Source organism: Equus asinus, chromosome 5 (genome assembly GCF_041296235.1).
Source record: "Equus asinus isolate D_3611 breed Donkey chromosome 5, EquAss-T2T_v2, whole genome shotgun sequence".
Taxonomy (NCBI): Eukaryota; Metazoa; Chordata; class Mammalia; order Perissodactyla; family Equidae; genus Equus; species Equus asinus.
In genome coordinates this window covers 4,168,001-4,178,279 of record NC_091794.1, presented here as the reverse complement: position 1 = coordinate 4,178,279, position 10,279 = coordinate 4,168,001, and positions in this window count along the sequence as shown.

Below are 10,279 nucleotides of genomic sequence, written 5' to 3'. Positions count from 1 at the left end.
AAAAATGACTCAAGAATAAATGGCAAATCTGAATAGAGTTACAACTATTAAAGAATTTGAATTCGTAATAAAAAAATTTCCATAAAGAAAATTCCAGATCCAGATGGTTTCACTAATAAGTTTGATTATACATTTAAGAAAGACGTAATACCAATCTTAGAATACACTTTCAGAAAATAGAGAATAACAGAATACTTCACAACTGGTTTTATGGGGCCAGCATAATCCTGATTCCAAAACCTGACAAAGATGTTACAAGAAAAGAAAACTATAAACCAACTTCTTTTATGAACATAGACACAAGAGTCCTGAGCAAAATATTCGCAAATTAAAGCTAAAACGTCATGAACAACTGAGGTTTTATTCCAGAGATAAAAGGTTAGTTTAACGTTAAAAAATAAATCATATTAACAGAGTAAAGAACAAAATCATATGATCATCTAAATGGATGCAGAAAAAGCATTTGACAAAATACAATACTTATTCATGTAAAAATTTATAACATTTAGGGATAGAATAGAGCTTCCTAAATTGGTGAGTCATTGATGAAAAAAATCTGCAGCTAACTATATACCTAATGATGAAATATATCCACTTTTGTGTGTGTGTGTGTGTGTGTCTAAGACTGAGCTAACATCGGCTGCCAGTCTTCCTCTTTTTGCTTGAGGAAGATTGTCACTGAGCTAACATCTGTGCTCATCTTCCTCTATTTTATTGGGATGCCACAACAGCAAGGCTTGATGAGAGGTGCTAGGTCCGTGCTTGAGATCCAAATTTATGAACCCTGGGCTGCTGAAGCAGAGCACATGAGCTTAACCACTATGCCACCCAGCCAGCCGCAAAATAGGCACACTTTTCACCTACAATTGTTAATAATGTAAAGATGTCCACTCTCACCATGCCTATTCAGCACTGTACTGGCAATCAAAGCTATTGCAATAAAACATGAAAAAAGGGAAGGAAAGACTTTACGAACAAAAAAGCAGAAGTACAATTATCTTTACTGTAAACAACATCATTTTTACATTGAAAATCTTAAGAATCTCCAAAAAAAATTAGAATAAGTGGTTCTAGGAAGTTCACAAATTAATGATAATATAAGAAAATCATTTATATTTTTATATACCAGCAATGAACAATTTGAAAATCAAACTTTAAAAAACGAGCCATCTAACATAGCTTGTAAGAACAAAAATAGCTTAGGAAAAATCTATGAAAAAGAGATGTAAGACCTCCATTCTAAAAATTATAGAACATTGCAGAGAGAAATTAACAGTAACTTAAATAAATTTAAAGATGTACCATATTCATGGATTGGAATACACAATATTATTAAGATGTCCATTTTTCCCAAGATTGAAACATAGATTTAATGCAATGCCAATCAAAATCTCAGAAGGGGCTTCAATTATGCTTAAGACGTAGAAATCCATGGGGACTTGCTCCCACCCTAACAATGAGAAAATGTCAGACAATCTACAAAATCATAATTTTTTAAAAACTCTTCATAGAGCTGAGATTTCAAGGTAACTATGTGAACTGAGTTCTAAATAGTAACAAGTCCGTCCAAAGATAGATGAGACGCACAAACTCCTTCAACTTTGGAAGAGGTTACGAGGAAAAGGACGCTACGTTAAAAGCAGGTAAGAAGAAATCAGCTCAAATTTTAACAAATTTTATTAAAGTGTAGCCTAGCATATCAATTTAGAATAACCAGGAAATACAAACATAAGGGCAATTCAGACAGTTCATACTCACTTACAATGCTTTTTTTAATGGGCCTCCACAAGGTGCATATGAGATGATTTGGGGCAGGGCAAGCACCTGGAGAGAGCCTCGCTTGGTGATGCACACATGCAATGAGGACACTCCCATGACTAACCCTGGGAAGTAGGCATGAAACCCTATACGTGTCTGAATCCTTCTCTCATATGAAACCAAAATCTTAAGATACTGGAGAACGGGCAAGAAATACTCCTTCCCCATAGGACCCAGAGAGAAATGTCTGCTCCTGGGAGGAGGAGGTAGAAGTCAAACCCATCTACGTCTGTGCAAAGGGCAGAAAACATTCCTGTTTCCAGTATAAATCTGTTGCTTCTGGAGGAGTACATAGACCTGACAAAGAACTCACATGCAGAATGTATAGAGACTCCCCCAAATCTTCAATACAGAGACAAACACCACCAGAAAATGGACAAGAGTCTTGAACCGGCCCTTCAGACAGGAAATACATGAGTGGGCAATAAATACATGAAAACTGCTCAATATCATTACTAGTCAGCGAAACGCTAACCAAAGCTACAATGGAATCCCACTTTGTACCACTGTAATGGCTAAAATCAGGAGAATTGCTAATACCAAATGCTGGCAAGCATGTGGAGAAACCGAGTGTAAAATGTGGAAATGTAAAATGTTTTTTAATGTCAAATATACAAAACAAACATTACTAAATCCAATTAAGCAATGTATTAAAATAATTCTTATATGTTGAGTTTATCCTACAAGTTCAGGAATGATTTAACATCAGAAAATGTATTACTTTAATTTACTGCATTATCAAATAAAAGACAAAAACCATAATACCTTCTCAACAGATGCAAAATGAAACATTCAATAAAATTCAGAATCCATTTCTAGTGAAAAACTCCAGCAAACTAAGAAGAGAAAGAAATTTCCTGAACCTGATATAATTGATAAAACTCTACAACAAACATCATTAGTCAGAAATAAGGGTTCTCTTTATTAGTGCTTCTATTTAACATATTTTTTAATATTTGAGCCAAGGCAAGGAAGATAAAAGAAGTATGTGAACATAAAAGGAATACCAAAATGGTCATTGTTCACAGATGATCTTATCATACATATGGACTAAGCAAATATACAACCAAACTATTAGCACTATTAAGAGAATTTAGGGAGATATAGGACACATTCCTATTTATTAACAAAAACAATTTAAAGTGAATGAGTATAAAATAAAACATCAGATTAAAAAAGACATACAATAACTTTACTGATAAAACTATAATATATATTCTTGAAATACATAAAAGAAGACCAAAACAAATAAATACAGTAAATAATGTTTATCACTGGGAACCAACAATATCATAAAGGTGTTAACTTCATCCAAAATTAATCTATAAATTTAGTGCAATTCTAAAAAAAAAACTAATAAAATTTCTTTGACTTGACAAACTGACAACTAAAATTCAAATAGAAGTGCAACCAGCCAACAAGAGTCAAAACAGTTTTGAGAAAGATATGGTGGAAGAACTCATGCTACCAGATACCAAGATATATAAAAAGGCTATAAGAGTATAATAATAATAAAAGCAGTGTGATTTTGATGCATGAATGGGCAAAAAATGAAGTGCAGAAGTACACACATAAATATTGAGATCTTGTAGATGACTAAGTTTCTTTTTAGAATCATTGGATGGAAATTGGGCAATTGAATAAATGTTGCTTGGATAATTAACTCTCAGAAAAGAATAAAATTAAATTCTTAGTTTATACTGTTTGTTAAAAAAAATCTACGTGAATTAAAGACCTAATGTAAAAAGTAACACTTTGAATTTTCTAGAAGAAAATTTTGAAATATAATTTTATTATATCAGAAAACAAAGAATTTGTTTTAAAAGACACAAAAAACTTAAACCATAAAAGAAAAGCCTGTTAAATTTGATTGCAGTAAAATGAAAACTCTAGTATGACAAAAGACCCCATAAACAAATCTAAAAGTCAAGCTACAAAGGAAGAACACTTATTATAATTTTTAGCTGACAAAGGATTTATACTATCTGGAATTTATAAATGAACCCTATAAATCAATAAGGAAAAGACAGTTCCATAGACAGTGGGTAAAATATATGACTAGAAGGTTCACAGAAAATGAAATTCAAATAACAAATAAAAATAGACTTTCAAACTTACTGAAATGAAGAATGATGAGAATGGTTGGAAGCCTAGGCAATGATGATGGGAAAGATCTCATGTGAAGTGGAAGGTTGATGATTGAGGGGTAAGTGGAGGATGTGAAATGTTCCAGAGTAAAGAGGAGGGCATGGGAGCCCAGAGCCCAGATGACAGAAGCACGTTAGGTCAGAGGTCACCTCCTCTAGCAGCACAGTTGGAAGGATGAGAAGATGTGTGCAGATGCAGGTAGGCTGGTGGGTTGGATGGTCAGGAATTTAGCTGGTCCTTTTCAGGTGGATTTTCTTTTGCTCTGTGAAGTAAACCAGCTAAAAATAAATCACTATGGTATAAGGTTGAGAGAGAAGTTGCAGTTTGAGGATAGAAAAAAAATCTGAAATAATCTTTGGAGAAAGTAGGAAGGCAAGTTGACCAGAGAAGATAAGGTTTGTGATTCTAAATTTATAGTGGGACCTATCTTCTAAAGCAGACATTTGAGTTGATACAGGATTAGAGTTTTCAGAGAAAAAGAGGTCAAAAGTTCAATGATTTTATCAGGATAATTACCGAAATTCTAGATCATGCACTCTGACCTGAAGGGAGAGAAAAAGATGGTAAGAAGATAAAAATGGAAGAGTCGCTGAACTGGAGAGACCAAAAGAGTAGCATAACATACATGTACAAGTAAAATAAAAAGATTGGAGGTTGTGATGAGAATGAGGAACTTGAATTAGTGACTTTTAGAGTTAGAGCAATTTGCATGGTGACATCTTCCAGGATGTAAGAGGTGGAGAATGCTATGGATTAGAGATATCCAGGGTTTGAGTAACTTGTCCAAAAGAACCTTCAATGGGTTGGAGAAGAAAACCATGAGCCTGGAGTCAAAGTCTCAAAGAATATGGGGAAATGACTAGGCGATAGGTAGAATGCAATGACAGGAAATTGGGGAGGTTTTTTCAACATCTGGAATACTCTCTCCTAAAATAGAGAATTGTGATACATACATGAAGGAGTCACTTCCATGAGTCTTTAGGACTACATGTATGATTGCAAACTATATTCTGAATTATCGTCATATGTACAGAAGCAAGAAAATCAACAGAGAATTGAAATTAAAATATAAAAATTCCACATAGGGATGGCTTATAAGAATGTGGCTTAAGCCCTACAGAGAATGAGAAAAGAATCTAATATGTTCTTCTTTTAGGTATTAAAATTACTTGACAGTTCCATTATCCGGCTAAACTCCTATTGGACTGAAGCAAGCAACAGTTCTGAATGCTTTTTGTCCTGAAGAACTTGGCTTGAGATAATTATTGGCTGAGCTTGAAGTTGAGTAACTGGAACATGAAAGTAGGGCTGCTCAGAAGAGGGCCAGCAAGCCCCGCCTGCTGCCTTAGACAATGTGTGTCCTCATCAGAGTCCTACTCAAGAATTCATGTCATCAAAAGTAAGTGGTTTGTTCTTATTGAAAACGACATTGCTTGCAAAGACATGCCAAGTAGTGTCCAAAGAAATGAATCAAGGTATAAAATCTGGGTGGTCCTTAGAGTTGATTTTGCACATAGGACAAAAGAAGCATTTGTGAGGTGGCCGAGCATCTGTGCAGGGAATTCTTTCTGCAGTCTGGGGGCCGTTTTGGCATAGGCAAGGAGATCACTCATCAACTCTGGCATTTGTATGGCTGTATTTTTTTTGCCAGGAAATATTTACCCCATAGTCTAACACTGTCTGCTCCTAAATTGGGACAGGCGGTTACCACAATCCTATGGCATTCAATAGGTTTCTTTGGGGGAATAAATGTTCTGGAGATGTGCTGTAACAGCTCACCACTGAGCATGTTCCCCAAGGAGATCACACGGATGAGAAACAGCTTGGTTCTGTGAGGGTGACAAAGAACAGGGCTCCACATTCAATCCTACCTTAAAATTTTATCCCACATTGGTTTTAATAGCTGCTTTCTCCCATCCCAGCTGTGCAGCCATCTTTTAGTCCAAAAAGACTGCCAGGGAGTGGTTTTCGGCCCAAATCAGGGATAAGGGAGGGCCTGTGTGTCTGCGAGAAGACGTGTGTCCACAAGAAGATGAACTTTGTCAAACCATCCACATTTTAGTGACTAAAATATCGTACTGTCCATAAAAGCCATCAGATAGACTATCTTATGGTGAAAACAGACCTAGAGTGTTTTGATTCAGTGTCCTCCCTTTTGAGATGGGGAAATTGAGATCTGGTTGTGTTGAGTAATTTGCTCAGTCACAGAGCTAGAGAGTGATAGAGCCGAGATTAAAGTCCAAGTCTCTTGATTTTCAGTCTAGAGGTTTTTTTTAACAATACCAGCTAATCTAGGTTTATTCTGTGATTTCCCCTTCTCAGCCTCTGCTTCCGCAGTGGGATGCCTTCATTCAGTTCAGGACCCTTACACCAAAGCCTACCAATTCTTGTTGTAAAAGACTTCAAGCATGAAAGAAGTCTAGAGATTATTTTACGGGAAACACACGCAGCTACCTAGCTTAACAGAGGTCAACATTATACTTTGCTTGTGCATCTTTCTCTTCCTCACACTTCCCAGAGATAACCATTAAACCAAATCTTGAGTTTATTATGCTAATTCAAGTTGTTATATTCTCTATCTAGTCACACACACACACATTCACAAATATATAATTCTGTATCTTTATTTCATCCAACATTATGTTTTTAAGGTTTATTTTAACCTTATGAAATATTCCGTTGTATGGATGCACCAATATTATTTATCTATTCTTCTATTGATAGACACAATTTTTAAAATCTTTCATAATGTACACAATGTTACAGTGAATATATTTGTGAATATTTCTTTCAGCACATTTTCAATAGTGTTTTTAGGCCTCAGAAGTAGAATTGTTAGTTGAAGGAGTACATTGCACATGTGTCAGGTGGAAAAATTTCTCCCCAAAAGGTGTCCCTGGAACCTATGAATATGTTACCTTACATGGCAAAAGGGACCTTACAAATGAGATTAAGGTTGGGCCAGCCCCAGTGGCCTGGTAGTGAAGTTTGGCACTCTCTGCTTCGCTGGCCCACGTTCTTCTCCTGGGCTCAGACCTACACCACTCATCTGTCTGTGGCCATGCTGTGGCAGCAGCTCACGTACAAAAAGGAGCAGTGGATGTTAGCTTAGGGCGAATCTTCCTCAGCAAAAAAACCCCAAAAAGCAACAACAAAAAGTGGGATGAAGGTTAAGGGTCTTCAGAAGGGAAGGGTACCCTGGGTAACGCAGGTGGACCCAACTGAATCACATGAGTCCTTGATCTCAGTAGAGGCAGAATAGAGGGTCAGTGGACACCACCTGAAAAGAAACCACAGCTGTTGCTGGTTTTGAAGATGGAGGAAGGGGGTCATGAGCCAAGGAATATATAGCTCCTAAAGCTGGAAGAAGGCAGGAAAAATGAATTTTCTCCTACAGCTTCCACGAAGGAACGCAGCCCTGTGGACAGACACCTTGATGTTAGCCCAGTGAGACCCATGACAGACTGCTGACCTCCAGGACTGTGAGCTAACAAGTTTGCCGTGAAGTTTGTAGTAATTTGTTAAGACAGCAATAGAAAACTAATATAGCATATTAAACTTCACTAACTATTGCTAAATTTCCCTCTGAAGCAGCTATCCCAAGTTCTATGCTCACTATCAGTGTATGAGAGCCCCTGTGACCCCTTAACCTTTGTAAGCCCCTCTCAGTGTATGAGAGCCTCTGTGACCCCTTAACCTTTGTAAGATGTTCTAACATCGCCAGAATTTTAATTTTGTCTGCAGGGTTTGAAAAGGTTTATAGTTTCAATTTACACATGGTTTTAACTTTCACTTCTCTAATTATTTTCTATGTTCTTGGCCATTTGAACATCTCTTTCCTTGAATATCTTGCTCACTTATATTACCCTTCATTCATATTGGGTTGTTATGCTTATTTATTTGTAATCATTTATATATTCTGAATACAAAATCTATTCTTGAAAGCCCGTGCAATTATAAATTCTCATTCTGTGGCTTCCTTTACTTTGTTCGTGGTATTTTATTACACAGAAAGCTTTAATTCTTATGCAGACGTGTGCGTCATGGTTTTTGCTTAGTGTTTTGCATTTTAGGTCTCCCCTAATACCTCCTTCCCAACCTCAAGACCGTAAACATATTCTGTATTTTCTTTTAGAAGATAAGTTTTAAAGTTTTGCTCTTTAGGGCTTTCAAGTATTTGGAATTAATTGTTTTTTATTTGGATACCCAGTTGTTCTAATACTATTTATGAAGAATTCGTTCTTTTCTTTCTAATTTGTAATTCCACTTCTCTCTCACATTCGGTACACAAATGAATCTGTTTCTGGACTCTCCTTTCTGACCCTTTGTCTATTAGTTTATTTCAGTTCCTGCTCTACGCTATTTTAATTACTCCAGCATTAAATATATCTTGATGTCCTCTTTTCTTCCTATTTTTCTTTTAAATTTCTTACTTAATCTTGGATTTTTTTTTTCCTTTTTCTCCTTAAAGCCCCCCGGTGCATAGTTGTATATTCTTTGTTGTGGGTCCTTCTAGTTGTGGCATGTGGGACGCCGCCTCAGCGTGGTTTGATGAGCGGTGCCATGTCCGTGCCCAGGATTTGAACCGAAGAAACACTGGGCCGCCTGCAGCGGGTGCACGAACTTAACCACTCGGCCATGGGGCCAGCCCCTAATCTTGGATTTTTATTCATTCAAATGAATTTTAGGATAAGTTCGACTAAACATAGACATTCTTTCTGGGATTACTGTTGAAATTAGATTAAAAATGTAGAATGAGTTAGCATTAGCTAATTCTTTTGGTTATTAGGTCTTCCATCTGTTATCATAGCATAATTACTCATGTATTCAGTGCTTTAAAAATATTATTCAAATGTATAGTTTTCTCCAACAAAAGCTTGCTATACAGCTTCTGCTAGATTTACTGCTAGTTACTTTACTGTTTTTGCTGCCATGGTTTTCCCTGATTACTAATTGATGATTATTCATATGTAGGGGTGCTACTGATTTTTATACATTGATCTCGGATCTAGCAAACTTGCTGAATATTCTCATTAGTCCCAATTGTTTGTCTGTAAATTTCTTGGATTTTATAACCAGCGTATTCTCAGTAAAGAAAATCTTGCTGGTTTTTGTGCTTCTTATTCCTCTTAGATTTTTATGTATCTTATCGTCCGCCTTGAATCTCCAGGGCGTGCTTAGGAGGCAGTCATAGCGGTGTCCTCCTATTGTCCCTGAGTTGGCTTAAAGTGCTTCTGAAGTTTCCCATTTAAGTGTGGTACTGACTGCAGATAAGGCTCAGAGATTCTCCTTCTATTCCTCCTTTGATAAAAATTGTCAAAAATGAGTCAAAATTTGTTAAATTTTTTTGTATCTATCGGCAAGATTTTGTTTCTTCTACTGTTCATGTCTGCTTTGAACAGAAGGATACGTTGGCCTCATAAAAGTGGTTGAGTTCCTTCCCCTCATCTTCTATTCTTGTAGCTTTGAATATGGTTTGAATTATTTGTTCCCAGAAGCTTTGGTATCTGTTTGGTAGAGTGAGATTTCATGGCCTATTAAATGTAATTAATGATTATTTCCTCCTCAGGCAATTTTGCTAACTTATATTTGTCTGGAAACTTGTGAATTTCATCTCAATCTACAAGTTTATTGCACAAATTTCTTCATAACATTTTTATGATATAAGAGAACACCATGGAAATATGGTGACTTCTCTTTTTACCATTGCTAGTCCCTTTTTCCATTATTATTTTTGATACTCTTTCTCTTTTTTATTCAGACTCAGTCTACTTTCTTTCTTTGAAAGAAATAGTGTTTGTTTTATTGATGTTCTTTATTATTTTCTATTGCTACCTTTACTTTTTGTTTGCTTCTCCTTTTATTTGGTTTATTCTAATATTATTTTCCTAGTTCACTCAGTTAAACAATTGTCTTAATTTTGATCACTATTTTTAATAAATGCGTTTATGTCTGTAAGTTTCTAATTACTACTGTATAAGCACGTCACAGGTTTTGATATGTAATACTTTTATTTTTATTCAGTTATTAATATTCTCTAATTCCTATACTATATTTTTTACTCATACTTTTCATATGAGAATATTTTAACTTTCCTAAAATAACTATTTTATTTTTGATTAAATAATTAATGCTTTGCATTAAGAAGACGTTGTTTTTGTAATGTAAATTATTTGAAAATAGTTGAGACATTACATGTGGCCTAGTATGTGATTATTTATTATGTTCCAATAACTTCAAAAATACATATTCATTCTTTGTTGGAGGTAGAGTTTAATACATATTCTCTGTTAGGGAAAAATTCTTCTCTGAA